The sequence below is a fragment of the Littorina saxatilis genome, linkage group LG15 (assembly GCF_037325665.1).
Source record: "Littorina saxatilis isolate snail1 linkage group LG15, US_GU_Lsax_2.0, whole genome shotgun sequence".
In the NCBI taxonomy this organism is placed as follows: domain Eukaryota; kingdom Metazoa; phylum Mollusca; class Gastropoda; order Littorinimorpha; family Littorinidae; genus Littorina; species Littorina saxatilis.
In genome coordinates, this window is record NC_090259.1 from 30,274,737 (window position 1) to 30,289,415 (window position 14,679).

Below are 14,679 nucleotides of genomic sequence, written 5' to 3' on the forward strand. Positions count from 1 at the left end.
GTCTTTCCAAGTAATTCCGCGCTCGCCACACGGGCCTGTGGAACTGTGGATTTTTTATCACTTTTTATTGTCGCCTGAGGGAAAAGAAACAAGGGATGTCGGAACGGCTGAGCGACAGTGCTAGAGCTCGTCGCCGGAAGCATTCATCACTTTATGTGCACACTGCGATCATCAACGGTTTAAAGATAAATGGTAACATTTGAAAGAATGACTTGAATTATTCAAGTTCAGTGTTGAATCTGTCAAACAGGAGAGGTATGGGTCGGTTTGACAATTTGGGGATTATAAACACTACAAACATCTCAACAGGGACATCGTCTTGAAAAAAAAGAAGTTTTTTTTTCCTTTTGGTAATCATTAGAGCACGATTAAGCCGTTTTCAGATTAAAAACACGCCACTTTCCAAGTGTGTGTTCCATTCATATTTATTCTTAAAACGTATCACAGTGGCTGTTTTGTTCGTGAACAGATGCATTAAAACATGAACTAGTCTCGCTCTCCCTCCGTCTTTCCCTGTGTCTCTGCCTCTCTCTATCTTATACACTCTCTCTCTAACGCTCTCTCTTTAACCTTTATTGTCATATCTGTGTTTGACTATTTTCCGGTATGCCTGCGATATTATATCAAGTAATTGGTAAATTCTGTTCGCCTTTGGTCGGAAAGGGCCCTCAGGGCAATGCCAATAAACGTTCCGTATTCCGTATTACTCTCTCTCTTACTCCCAATTCCCATACAAAAATCGACCGTCACCTTTTTTTCAATCAATCGACATTTATTTAATCAATTTATTTCATGTAATCTCTCTCTCTCTCTCTCTCTCTCTCTCTCTCTCTCTCTCTCTCTCTCTCTCTCTCTCTCTCTCTCTCTCTCTCTCTCTCTCTTTCTCTCTCTCTCTCTCTCTCTCTCTCTCTGTCTCGCTCGCTTTCTCTCTCACTCTCTCTCTCTCTCTCTCTCTCTCTCTCTCTCTCTCTCTCTCTCTCTCTCTCTCTCTCTCTCTCTCTCTCTCTCTCTCTCTCTCTCTCTCTCTCTCTCTCTCTCCTTGACCCCCCTCAATTAATGGTACTCGTCTGCAACCATCCCTCCCCCTCACCGCGCCACTTGTCAACCTACTGGTACTAAACCAAACAGCGCATCAGTGCTCCCGGGAAAAGGACATATGCTGCATCTTCATGTGTGTCACTGGTCGATAAGTGCTACTCTCACATTTTTCACGTGCTAGACTTTGACTATCCTTGTAATTGTCTTTAGCAGCCGCTTCAGGCACTGTCCTACCATTCACTTATGTCAACGCTATACAATATATTGGGTGACTAGATGATTACCCGCTTCGCCGGGTACCGGCTTTGCCGGGAAGAAGTAGAGCCGAATACCAGGCTGCGCCTGGGACCCGGCTTTGCCGGGTGTACGCCGGCTTCGCCGGCGCACGAAGGAAAGGAGATAAACGCGCAAAACACTGGAGACCTTCTAAAAATAGTAACGTGCAGTGACATTCTAAAAATAGTAACGTAGTAACGGGAATATGGATTGACGCCACACGGAGGAAGGGAGATAATCGCGGCTGAAAACACTGGAGAAGATAAGGAAGAGTTACTGGTAGTGGATCCCGACAACAACAAAAAAACAAAAACAAAAATCGGTTCAGCGCGCACAGCGCTGCGCGCTGAGAGCACGTGTTGAAATATCTCATCGATGAGGTTGTGTCCGGGGTGTAGCTGAATACGGTGTCCAAATTTGAAAAAGATCCACCGAGAACTTTGGCCGTGCATCGCGAACAGACAGACAGACAGACAGACAGACAGACAGACACTAGTCGTATATATATATATAGAAGTGTTCAGTGGGTTGTGTGCGACAGTCCATTCTCTGTCTGTCTGTGTGTCTGTCTCTGTCTCTGTCTCTGTCTCTCTCTCCCTCTCTCTGTGTATTTCTCGCCTCCCCCCCCCCCCCCATCTCTCTTTCTCTCTCTCGGAAATGTACTACGATGGTTGAGCTCTGTCATTTAAGTCTGTCGACGTCACAGGTACACACATAATTTCTAAAAGTTCCTCTTTACCTGTATGTGTAGGCCATGGTATATTATATTCGTTGACTATGCCTCGATCTCTCTCTCTCTCACACACACACCGCGGCACACACACACACACACACACACACAAACACACTGACACACACACAAACACACTGACACACACACAAACACCCACACACTCCCCCTCCCCCACCACTGACCACACACACGCACAAACTTGAAACAAATCGACCTCATCACCACTTAAACGGCAATTTCAAACTCAGCAGGATGCAAAACATCATTGGAAATGGAAACTGGATCACCTAAATGTCTGTTTCGTCACGTGGGCAGGAAGACATTAACATAAAATGGCTCGATTCCGCACAGGCTTTGGACGTATAACTGTTCATCACTGTGACGCTTTAATGAGAGAGGTGCAGTCTGGGAAACGCTGAAAAAGTTATGGCGGCCGGTGCGGATTGCAGACATAAGCCTAGTGCTCGTTGCATGGCTTTTTACTCATTTTTCCTGACAACATGGAGGGGTGGTGGGGGGAAGGGGTGTGAAGGTGAGAATATACATATATAAATTTAGATCCGTTCAGTTTGTCAAGACTCTCTTTTATTTTTTCATTATAAAGTCATTACATGCAGCTGTGTGCATCCCTCAGTTTCTCTTTGAAACTGCCGGGTCTTGTTTTCTATTTCTGTACGTATATATTGCTTGCCGATTGCCTCGATTTATGCAGCCAAGGTTAAGAATTGTTTTAAAAATTGTACAATGTTAAAAAGACTCTGCCTCCGCTTGCCGGTTAGTTGTTAAATTGTGTGCTTTTGTTTCTAAAGCCTAACTATGGGAGTTAACTGTGAGCAACTATACAGAAGACAAGGAGAATCAAACTTCGTTTTCCAAGCAAGAGAGATCAAATCAAATCAAATCAAATCAAATCAAATTTTATTTTACGAGGGTTGTGGAGAGAGAGAGAGAGAGAGAGAGAGAGAGAGAGAGAGAGAGAGAGAGAGAGAGAGAGAGAGAGAGAGAGAGAGAGAGAGAGAGAGAGAGAGAGAGAGAGAGAGAGAGAGAGAGACTGCAAAAGATAAAGGCCGAGAGAGCACCCATTGCACACCGGTTGGACCGTACATAAGGTAACGTTAAATTATGCTTGTGCAACGTATGTGGGAGTATCACTTATAACCTCAGGGTATCTCTTATCCTGTTGCGCATCTATAGACTAGAGACAGCGCTGGTTAGACTAAAACATGGATCGGGAACTTCAGTACGTACTTAGGACTACCGCGGCTGTGCTTGCAAGTTTGGATAGTTCTTTCTTTCTCATTTGATCCGAGTTTTATCTGTCTCATTAAATGCCATTTTTCTACCTACTACACATATAGTTTTCCTAATTGATTCCCGAAGATAAGTTAGTTTCGCTTCCACGTATCGGTTTTCACTAATTCAACATGGCCGGCGTCGGCAATGCATCTTTGATCATCATCTTCTTCCGAAGAGGACTGGGTTCTTGCGAACGTCTCAGAGTCCTGCGGTTGAGTCACTGTTACCGATAGTGGTTAGCTCCGGCAAACAGGGAGATTAAAAAGGTGGGGAGGTTTAAAACTATGCGGTACAGGGGAGAGTGCGTTCAAGGGCGGGCTCTCATGCCCGACTGCACTGAGGAAACTGTGGCCGAGACGGGAGCGAAGGAGGGGCCTGCTTCGGCCGATGAACAAAGAAACTGTGATCGAACAAGTATGGTGTTACAAGGGGAAAGACCCGCAAAGTGAACTTAGTTGCCAAAGCCCGAAGTGTGACGACGGACTCGGTTTCCAGCAACTGTCCACCGACTCAGCGGCAAAATATGAGTTGACACGTCCGAGGTGAAAGGTAATAGTCTCTTCTTATTAGAATGAAGGTCATTGTTTATGACTAAAATACAGTAGAATCACATAATGCACGAAGGAATGGAACATGTACATGGAATAAGATTGTCCGTCCACTAAGACACATTCCTAAAGGTGGAACCAACATCCTGACGGCTATGCAGAGGAAGTGTTCTTTTTAAGAAATGCATTCAAATAAAACAAATAGGGAAATGCCCACTGAACAGAAACACCCAGGCTCCTGATTTTTGGTATGAATCCAAGTTGAGAGAGATCAGCTGAGCTAGGATTTTACATGGAATAAGATCATCCCTCCACTTGCATACAATGTATACAACCAGAAATGAAGATACAGTGTGCTTGATGTGGTGATCAAGTGACATTTTGCTATGTATGAATGTGTTTAAGCAACTAGTAGCTTCTTCAGCGTTAATTCATTAAACAATCACTCTTATTCTTAGCACATAGAGCACATTGAATGAGTGTGTGCATGTGTGTGTGTGTGTTTGTTATTGCAATGTAAGACCTTATAATATAAATATACACAAATTATAACACATGCTGGGATTCTAAATATGTTCTGTTTACTTGCAGGTCTCAGTTATTACCAAGCCCTGCCTCATTCTTCCCGCAACACTGACATGGTGCTGTTGTAGAACACAAGTAAGTCCTTTGATCATTTCCAAAATACACTAGTGCAATAGCTTGTGAGTGCAACTGGTGGTAATGAGAATATTTTACCACAAAAGGCTAAAGTACAAATAACAGATTTATTATGTTGGAAAAAGAAGTAAGCCAGAGCAAGTGATTAGTGTACCAGTTAGCTAGGGTGGATGTATTATATAATTACAATTTACAGTCAGCATAGAATGTTGAGGACAGTCTAGAATTTTTCTCGCCCTGTGAATTCAACTGCAAATCAGATGGCATGAAGAAATCAATGTTATATTATGCTCTGCATTGAGTGAACCATCTCCTGTCATTCTGAGTGACACATCTCTTTAACTGAAAAACATGCCAGTAATTAAATCCAGGCTACATGGGGATGGAAAATGACCCTGGCAATTTCAACCTCTGAATGATTGTGTCTTTGTGTAGCAGGATTATGGATCTTCACAAGCCTTAGTTCATTTGTCTGTACATGTGTATCATGTATGGCGGTATAAGTTAATACTATTAGTCAATTTCAAATAGCAGAGTTATTTTCAGAGCTTTCTAACTTCAAACCCTGTTGAATCTATAGTTTGTAATTTAAAGGGTATTTTGACTTTGACTCCAAGTTTCTTTCTTGCAAAGTCATTCTTTTCTCATTCAAGGGACTAAACCACTACATGTACTGATGACTGCCTGCATCAGGGTTATAATTTATGAAGAAGTCAAAATGCACAATATATCAGTTTACAATTTAAAGGCCCACTTGCCTTGTCACTACAGTATAATGTGGCTATGCTTTAACATGGAATCCCTCATCTTGGCCACATACAAACAATTATATATTCAGTGACTGCTTGCTGTGGTGAGTTAAAATGTGTGATGAAATATTTTCACAAAAAGGTACCAGTGTTGTTAACAAAACTAATTCTTTAACAAACAAACAAAAACCACTCTGCACAGAGAGCATTCAAGCTGATCTATGTTGCAATTCGTCCAAGTAGAGGGATGATCTTATCCCAAGTAAAAGCCTGACAAGATCTGAGACTGTGAAGCAAAATGTTTTTACATGGTAAAGTAAGCCTTTAACGAGCAAGTATGTCTATTGCACTGGGTGTTTTATTATTATTGTATCATTTTTCTTTCAGGTAGTCTCTCTTTAAACTGACTTTCTACACCATGGTGTCTCTGGCAGTGTTATATTGGCAGAAGACAGTTGGAACTGGATTCCTCATTTAGATGGTAGGCATGTTTTGGGCTTTTGTGTTGCTTTGGTGTATGTGTGTGTGTGTGTGTATGTGTGTGTCTGTTCTATACCAGAAATAAACACACTGTTTGCTTGCTGTGGTGAAGTGACATTTTGTGATTTTTTTTTTAAATGAGCTAGTACAGTTGTAGCTTTTACAGCATTTATTCATAACACAATCGCACTTGGCGCAGAGAGCAACCAGACCGTTCATTGTGGGTATGTGAACAAGTTAAGAGATCATGTCTTATCCCATTTTAAAGCCTGACCAGATCTTAGACGGTGAGCCAAATTGTTTTCATGAGAAGGAATGTGCCTTTCAGAGAAATCTATTAACTACAGTATTACTTTACAAAACATATTTTAAGAAATGAAATGTGTTACAAGTAACAGCCATGGGGGTGATAGCCTGTAGGTGGAATAATAATCTTCAATTGCCCAGAAATGATTGTTATCTGGTCAAGAAATGCAAAGCATTTTGATGTTTGTGACGATTAGTTACTCTTTATCACGTTTGGTCCCTGATTTTGCTGTCCTTGTCTGCGTTGGGCAGGTGTGCGTCCATGATGTCATTGCTATTGAAAACTAATCTGTACTGCAAAGTAAATGTACCCGTACATGACGTACATGGCAGTTGTCAACCGGGGGCCAGCCATGACTGGGACTGATGTATCCACAGGCACTCGACACCAGGTGGGCGGGGCCAGTGGTTGGGGTGTGATTCCCTGCCTTACACCACCACAAAGTGTAGTATCAGCAGACAAGACTGAGCAGAACTTCTGCCCCCCCCCCCCCTCACCAATTGACCACTCAGTGCCATGTGCCTGCAGCTGTATCATAAACACTTTGTGACAATAGTTGTTACCTCCTTAGAACAGATCTTGTGATGCTCCTCAGTCAGTCAGTGTTTGATGGATGCTAACTGGTATACTTGACATAGTGTTCATATGAAAGTTTTATGTGTTGCAGCTCATCCAGATCACAGGTACACAAAGGAGCTGGTTACAGTGATAACATAGGCACATGGAACTGCTTATGGACTACTTTAGAAAGTGAGCGGTTACAACCAAGACTCTTCCGTCAGGAAGGTCTGCGGAAGGGTGCTTGATCTGTTTCCTCGGACAGGCTTTTCAAGACTAGGTAGGTTAAACCACATGATTGGGCTTTAATTATGAATGCACTTCAAAATTCACTCTATTTCATTATCTTGTACAACCCCCCGCGGGTTAGGGGGAAGAATTTACCCGATGCCCCCCAGCATGTCGTAAGAGGCGACTAACGGATTCTGTTTCTCCTTTTACCCTTGTTAAGTGTTTCTTGTATAGAATATAGTCAATGTTTGTAAAGATTTTAGTCAAGCAGTATGTAAGAAATGTTAAGTCCTTTGTACTGGAAACTTGCATTCTCCCAGTAAGGTAATATATTGTACTGCGTTGCAAGCCCCTGGAGCACTTTTTTGATTAGTGCTTTTGTGAACAAGAAACAATTAACAAATCTTCAATAGTACTGACCAAAGAAGAAGGTTTAATTGTGTGATCATGATTTGATACATATGCTTGAGCCTGAAGATGTGTTTTATTTGTTTTGTTTCAGAACAAAGTTTGGTGAAGTAGAAGCTACCGCTGTAGGCTGGTGTAAGGCTGAAGAAGAACCTCTGACAAGTCAATTTTCAAGCAACTGAGCACGAACCCAGGTACAAGACACAGAGCTCTCTTTCTATCGGTCTGTTATTCATAGAATGACACTAACAGTGACACAAGTAAATAATCTATATCATTGTCTTGACCTCTAGAAATTTGGTAGAGAATAAGATGACTGATAGTATTATTTTGATTATTTCATGGTCATTACAGTGGCCTCCACCCCTGCCCCTTTTAAGACACCCCAATCTAAGACTCCTTCCTATTAATGACCCTGTTTTCGCAGACTTCTTGTTCATAACATCTGTAAATTCACTCCCATTTTAAGACTTGCTCCATTTGGACTTGGACTGGGTGGCCGAGTGGTAACGCAATTGCGCTCGGAAGCGAGAGGTTGCGAGTTCGACCCTGGGTCAGGGCGTTAGCAATTTTCTCCCACCTTCCCTAACCTAGGTGGTGGGTTCAAGTGCTAGTCTTTCGGATGAGACGAAAAACCGAGGTCCCTTCATGTACACTACATTGGGGTGTGCACGTTAAAGATCTCACGATTGACAAAAGGGTCTTTCCTGGCAAAATTGTATAGGCATAGATAAAAATGTCCACCAAAATACCCGTGTGACTTGGAATAATAGGCCGTGAAAAGTAGGATATGCGCTGAAATGGCTGCGATCTGCTGGCCGATGTGAATGCGTGATGTATTGTGTAAAAAAAAATCCATCTCACACGGCATAAATAAATCCCTGCGCCTTGAATATGTGCACGATATAAATTGCATAAAATAAAAAGATAAAATAAATCCCTGCTCTTAGAACTGTACCCACGGAATACGCGCGATATAAACCTCATATTGATTGATTGATTTTAAGACCTGATTTTGCTTATTTTGGATTTCGAAAAAGAGAAAAACAAATTCCCACTCTGTACAGAATTAAGCCAGGTTCATGATTTTTGTATGGACCAAGTTGAGAGATGGCATTTGTATAGGCCTGACCAGATCTGAGATGTTGAATCTAATTGCTTACGAAGAAAGCATTGTGTCATTATAGGCACACTACTTCTCGTCACCGTCTCAGTTCTGGCCAGGCTTTAACATAGGATAAGCTCATCCCTCAACTTTGTCACATATGAACAATCGACACACTGACTCTTGCTGTTGTGAGTTGACATTTTTTGATGAATTTATTTCTGGAAAAGGCACCATGCAGTGCTGTTTCAGGGGTGGGACTTTTCCGCGGATTTCCGCGGACACAACTTACGAATTCTGCTGGAGTAATCTATTTTTCCGCGTCACATTTCATTACAATATCTATGACTTGTTGACTGAATGATTTGGAGAGACGTGGAGATGAAACAGAACACTGGAGGCTTGAGAGTTAAATTGTGCTGACTGAAAACTCCTGATAACTAATAGTAATTTTGAGGGGGGGGGGGGGGGGGGGAGGTTGGGGAGTGTGGAGAATGTCTTTTTTGTCAGATTGCACAGATTTTAATGTACCATTTAACCAAAATTCAGGGTAACATGCCCCCGAACCCCCTGGAAAAAAAGGGATTTCCTCCTTTTTCATCACAAGAGAGTCCCACCCCTGTGTTTACAGAATTCCTTGTTTAAAACTATCACTGTGCACAGAGGGAAGGGGGGGTGTATTTGACCACCCCTGTGTTTACAGAATTCCTTGTTTAAAACTATCATTGTGCACAGAGGGAAGAAGGGGGGGTGTATTTGACCACCCCTGTGTTTACAGAATTCCTTGTTTAAAACTATCACTGTGCACAGAGGGAAGGGGGTGGTGTATTTGACCACCCCTGTGTTTACAGAATTCCTTGTTTAAAACTATCATTGTGCACAGAGGGAAGAAGGGGGGGTGTATTTGACCACCCCTGTGTTTACAGAATTCCTTGTTTAAAACTATCACTATGCACAGAGGGAAGGGGGGGGTGTATTTGACCACCCCTGTGTTTACAGAATTCCTTGTTTAAAACTATCACTGTGCACAGAGGGAAGGGGGGGTGTATTTGACCACCCCTGTGTTTACAGAATTCCTTGTTTAAAACTATCATTGTGCACAGAGGGAAGAAGGGGGGGTGTATTTGACCACCCCTGTGTTTACAGAATTCCTTGTTTAAAACTATCACTGTGCACAGAGGGAAGGGGGGGGGTGTATTTGACCACCCCTGTGTTTACAGAATTCCTTGTTTAAAACTATCACTGTGCACAGAGGGAAGGGGGGGGGGTGTATTTGACCACCCCTGTGTTTACAGAATTCCTTGTTTAAAACTATCACTGTTCACAGAGGGAAGGGGGGGGTGTATTTGACCACCCCTGTGTTTACAGAATTCCTTGTTTAAAACTATCACTGTGCACAGAGGGAAGGGGGGGGTGGATTTGACCACCCCTGTGTTTACAGCAGAATTCCTTGTTTAAAACTATCACTGTGCACAGAGGGAAGGGGGGGGGGTGTATTTGACCACCCCTGTGTTTACAGAATTCCTTGTTTAAAACTATCACTGTGCACAGAGGGAAGGGGGGGGGTGTATTTGACCACCCCTGTGTTTACAGAATTCCTTGTTTAAAACTATCATTGTGCACAGAGGGAAGAAGGGGGGGTGTATTTGACCACCCCTGTGTTTACAGAATTCCTTGTTTAAAACTATCACTGTGCACAGAGGGAAGGGGGGGGGGTGTATTTGACCACCCCTGTGTTTACAGAATTCCTTGTTTAAAACTATCACTGTTCACAGAGGGAAGGGGGGGGGGTGTATTTGACCACCCCTGTGTTTACAGAATTCCTTGTTTAAAACTATCACTGTGCACAGAGAGAAGGGGGGGGGGGGTGGATTTGACCACCCCTGTGTTTACAGCAGAATTCCTTGTTTAAAACTATCACTGTGCACAGAGGGAAGGGGGGGGGGGGTGTATTTGACCACCCCTGTGTTTACAGAATTCCTTGTTTAAAACTATCACTGTGCACAGAGGGAAGGGGGGGGGTGTATTTGACCACCCCTGTGTTTACAGAATTCCTTGTTTAAAACTATCACTGTGCACAGAGGGAAGGTGGGGGGGTGTATTTGACCACCCCTGTGTTTACAGAATTCCTTGTTTAAAACTATCACTGTGCACAGAGGGAAGGGGGGGTGTATTTGACCACCCCTGTGTTTACAGAATTCCTTGTTTAAAACTATCACTGTGCACAGAGGGAAGGGGGGGGGTGTATTTGACCACCCCTGTGTTTACAGAATTCCTTGTTTAAAACTATCACTGTGCACAGAGGGAAGGGGGGGGGTGTATTTGACCACCCCTGTGTTTACAGAATTCCTTGTTTAAAACTATCACTGTGCACAGAGGGAAGGGGGGGGGGTGTATTTGACCACCCCTGTGTTTACAGAATTCCTTGTTTGAAACTATCACTGTGCACAGAGGGGGGGGGGGGTGTATGTGACCAAGTGAAGTGCATTGCTACATAATAAAATGAGCAAATCCGTCCCGTGAAGAAAACTTCTGCTTACTTAATTGTCAGATTTGCCAAGGCGTGTACATGAAATAAGATTATCATTCTAAATGCTGAATCAACATTCTGACTGTTTCCTATGAAACCAGGCTTGATTTTTGGTATGAATCCAAGTTAAGGGATAGCATGTGTAAAAGCAGAATTGTGTACAGAGACAGCTTTGTGTTATTAAAGGCCGGCTGCTTTTCGTGAACACAGTTTGGCTCACATCTCACATCACCTGCCAGGCTTTTTAAAAAAAAAAAATGTTTTACCATGGGATAAGACTATCCCTCCATTTAAGCACATACCAGCAATAAACACAGTGGTTACTTGTGATGAACTAGTGGCAAGACAAATGATTTAAGCATCACATAACCTTCCTAAGTGAAGTCAAGTTATGTGTCTGTGCCAGTGTGTGTGTGCATGTGTGTGTGTCAGCATAGAATGTTGAGGACAGTTCGATGGTAAATAACCCTGACAATTTTAGCCTATGATTGTGCCTACATTGTGGCAGGATTGGATGTGGATCTTCAAAAGCCTAAGTTAACAAAAAAGTATGTAAAAGTACATTTTGAATAGTAGTTTTTTTCTCAGAGGGAAGATATCACAAGATATGATCGTTCCACTGCATGTATGCCACATAACTAAAACAAAAATTAAATGTTATTTTAATCGTCTTTTGGGTAAAACAAATACACCATCAATATATTATAATAATGATCTTGCTTGTTTACAGATGGACAACAGCTACTGCCAGGACCAGGTTACACATAAAGAAAACAGTCAACACTTGGCTGGTGCTGCAGCTTCTTTGATGTCTATTTTTTTTTTTTTTTAAAGACAGACAGCTACCAGCTCATTCAAGACCATAGCCCCATCTTACTCACGCAGAACAGACAGCCATCTTTCGCCTTTGCACAGAACACTGCTGTCTGAAGGTACACATCAAAAGGATAGGTTTTGCACCTACAGCGTGCGACTGTGGCTAGGGTAGGAAGAACAGACTCTGCAACACGTTCTGAGAGGGTGGCCTTTTCTTGCCACCCGTACCCCTGTGCAACAAGACTTGGCCAGAGAGCACACATCCAAATGCAAACACTGAACACTGAAGAGGAAGAAGAAGAAGAAGGTGCCCACACAGAAGGACATAAATCTACTTTAAGGGCACACAAGTTTACAGCAGTTTATTGAATTGTAGCAGATTATAGGGAGAAAATGAACAAGCTAAATAGGCTGTACAGTACTTCACTTGAACAATGTATAAAGTTCCCTGTATTAAGAACATTTACAGATCACAAGACATTGTGTTTTCTTTTGTTTACAATACAAATGTTTCATAATAAAAAGATGTGCACTAGGCAAGATCCTTAAAATGTAAAACTAGTAGTGTGACAATTTTGAATTGTTCAGAGATGGTTTTTCTTCAGTGGTAAATGTTTTAGCTTTTTTTATAAGATCCCGTTAGTGAAGCATACTATAAAACCTTGACCTTCCAAACTGTGTTAGCACCCTGGGCTGCGATCATTGTGTTGAGCTACTTAAAGGCACAGTGCAGCTTACAGCCTTCGTTTTGCGTTTTTGTTGCAGCTGAGTGCATTTACAGTTCAAAAATCCTCCTATGGTAGTAAAACTACCCAACGACGACATCTGTGAAGCTCGACAGTTTCTTGTTCACGCGAGTGCATAAATTAACCTAGTTATTACGTGGTGTTTGGTCGGAGTTCGATTCAACTGAGTGATTCCGGCCTCCATTTTGTTTTATACAAACTCATGATGATGTCTGACATAGTTTGCTAGTGACGTGTCTTTTTGTGCATGATGTGGTGATCTACCTGATCTAAATTTAGATCCAAAAATAGGTCAAGACCAGCCGGGTCCGAGTACGAAATTGATTCGTAAAAAAATCGCAGTTCTTGACTCTTTGGGTGCAAGTCAATGAAACTTGGTAGTTCTTCTAACAGATAGCTGCCTGAGGTATGACTAAAAGCCCCAGGGGCTCCGTGCACCTGAATTTGACAAGTTCAGTACCTTCAGCAAGCGCAAGTACAGTAGAGAAGTGCTTGACACACTGAAAAAGGCCTACTACGAGCAAAAGAAAAAGAAGAAGTGATGCATGTGCTTTTGATGTAATCTTCTTTGACATTATGATGACTACAAAAACTGACTGATGTGTTTTGTTTGTGAATGATGGATATATGTGCATGATTGCGTTTCGCAGACACAGTTGTCATGTGCGTTGTAATTGGCGACGAATGCTGGATGATTACTATTTTTGTACCAGGATTACTATTTTTGGGGCTGAGCAGTGAGCATTACTCCAAAACACTTATGGGGGTAAACAGGTCTGCAGCACAACTACAAATGTAGAAATGTCGTCTGCATTTTGTATATTTTAAAAGGTTATTTTTGTGCACAGAACATACATCTGCAGGGAGGTTTGGAGGGTGAAGTTAGGATCTGTTAGGAGGCATACAGCATCACACTCATTTTGTGTGTGTGTATTTTGTGTTGACAGATAAGACACTGTCATTCCAGCAGAAACCTGTGGTGATGCACATTTTATTGAAGTGACCAGCTGAAATTGTATGTACGTTGTTATGAAATTGACAAATGATCCCTGCTTTGCAATCCTGGGTTAATGATATTGCCAAAATTAAAACGTGGAGGAAAAAGTGAGTGTAAACCTATTCTTGTGGTGGTGGTGGTGGTGGTGTGTGTGTGTGTGTCTGGTTAGTGTGTGTTTGAGTGTGTGTTAAACAAACAACACCAAACCTACATCAAACAAGCACAACAAAAACAAATTACACAAAAAAATGGCAAAAATCAGAATATCAACTGAGAAAAAAACCCGTGGCTGAATGCAATACTTATTATAACTTAAAAAGTAAAAGTGTGCGTGTGGATGTGTGCGTATGTTTGAGTGTTTTAAACAAACAACAAACCTAAATTAAAGAAGCACAACAAACAAACAAAAAACCTGGCAAAGTTCTGAACATTAACACAATGCTGCTGTCTGCTTTGAGGGGAGGAATAAAATGACTGAAGCCGGACTGCCGAGAGGAGGAAGGAGGGGGAAAAGAACACGCAGACATGAAAACACACACAACTCCATGACAGATAAACTGCTTATGTTCAAAAATCAAGAATATTTAAGCGTGCACACACGCACGCACACACTCACTCACACATACACGCGCACACAGAGACACTCTCCTCGTGAAAGTAAAGGTAAAGTCGAACTTGAAGGTAAGTATAAATGTTTGATATGGAAGAAACCTGTGATAAAAGTCTTTGTATAAATCATCGGTACCAACAAAATTCAGTTGCCACAACGCGTAAAAGGACATACTGTAGTTTCAAATTAGTAACAATCTAAGCCATTTTAATCAGCACTGGTGTCCGGCAAGCACTAACAGATACAACAGCACGTGTATGCATCTTGAAGTAATAAGACCTTGAAGTAGGCCTAGAGTTTACACTATGCATTATGTAATGCTTTAATTCAGCTGCCTAACTGTGGAACTTTGCAAATGTGTGAGGACCGTTTCACAAAACAGACAAAACACCCTCTCAGTTATTTACACAAATCAGTTCCAGAATGTGCGTGTTCCTTTTCCGTCTCTACAAATTAATGTTATCTGGGGGGAAAACGAATCATTGTCGCTTCCGCCCTCAGTTATAATTGCCTGAGCATAATAGGAAATGCAACAGGTGTAGTCTTCCGCCTGATTTTTAGTCAAGATATTTCGACACAGAATGTTTCTTT

At 42.0% G+C, this 14,679-nt stretch overlaps 1 long non-coding RNA gene across 1 annotated transcript; it reads left to right on the top strand.

Moving 5' to 3' along the window:
* The first annotated feature begins 3,123 nt into the window (after positions 1-3,123).
* LOC138949052 (uncharacterized) lies at positions 3,124-13,589 on the top strand. The gene is made up of 6 exons (XR_011450150.1): positions 3,124-3,892; positions 4,483-4,551; positions 5,688-5,781; positions 6,755-6,925; positions 7,379-7,478; positions 11,650-13,589. It is a non-coding gene; the product is annotated as an uncharacterized lncRNA (long non-coding RNA).
* The last annotated feature ends 1,090 nt before the right edge of the window (positions 13,590-14,679 follow it).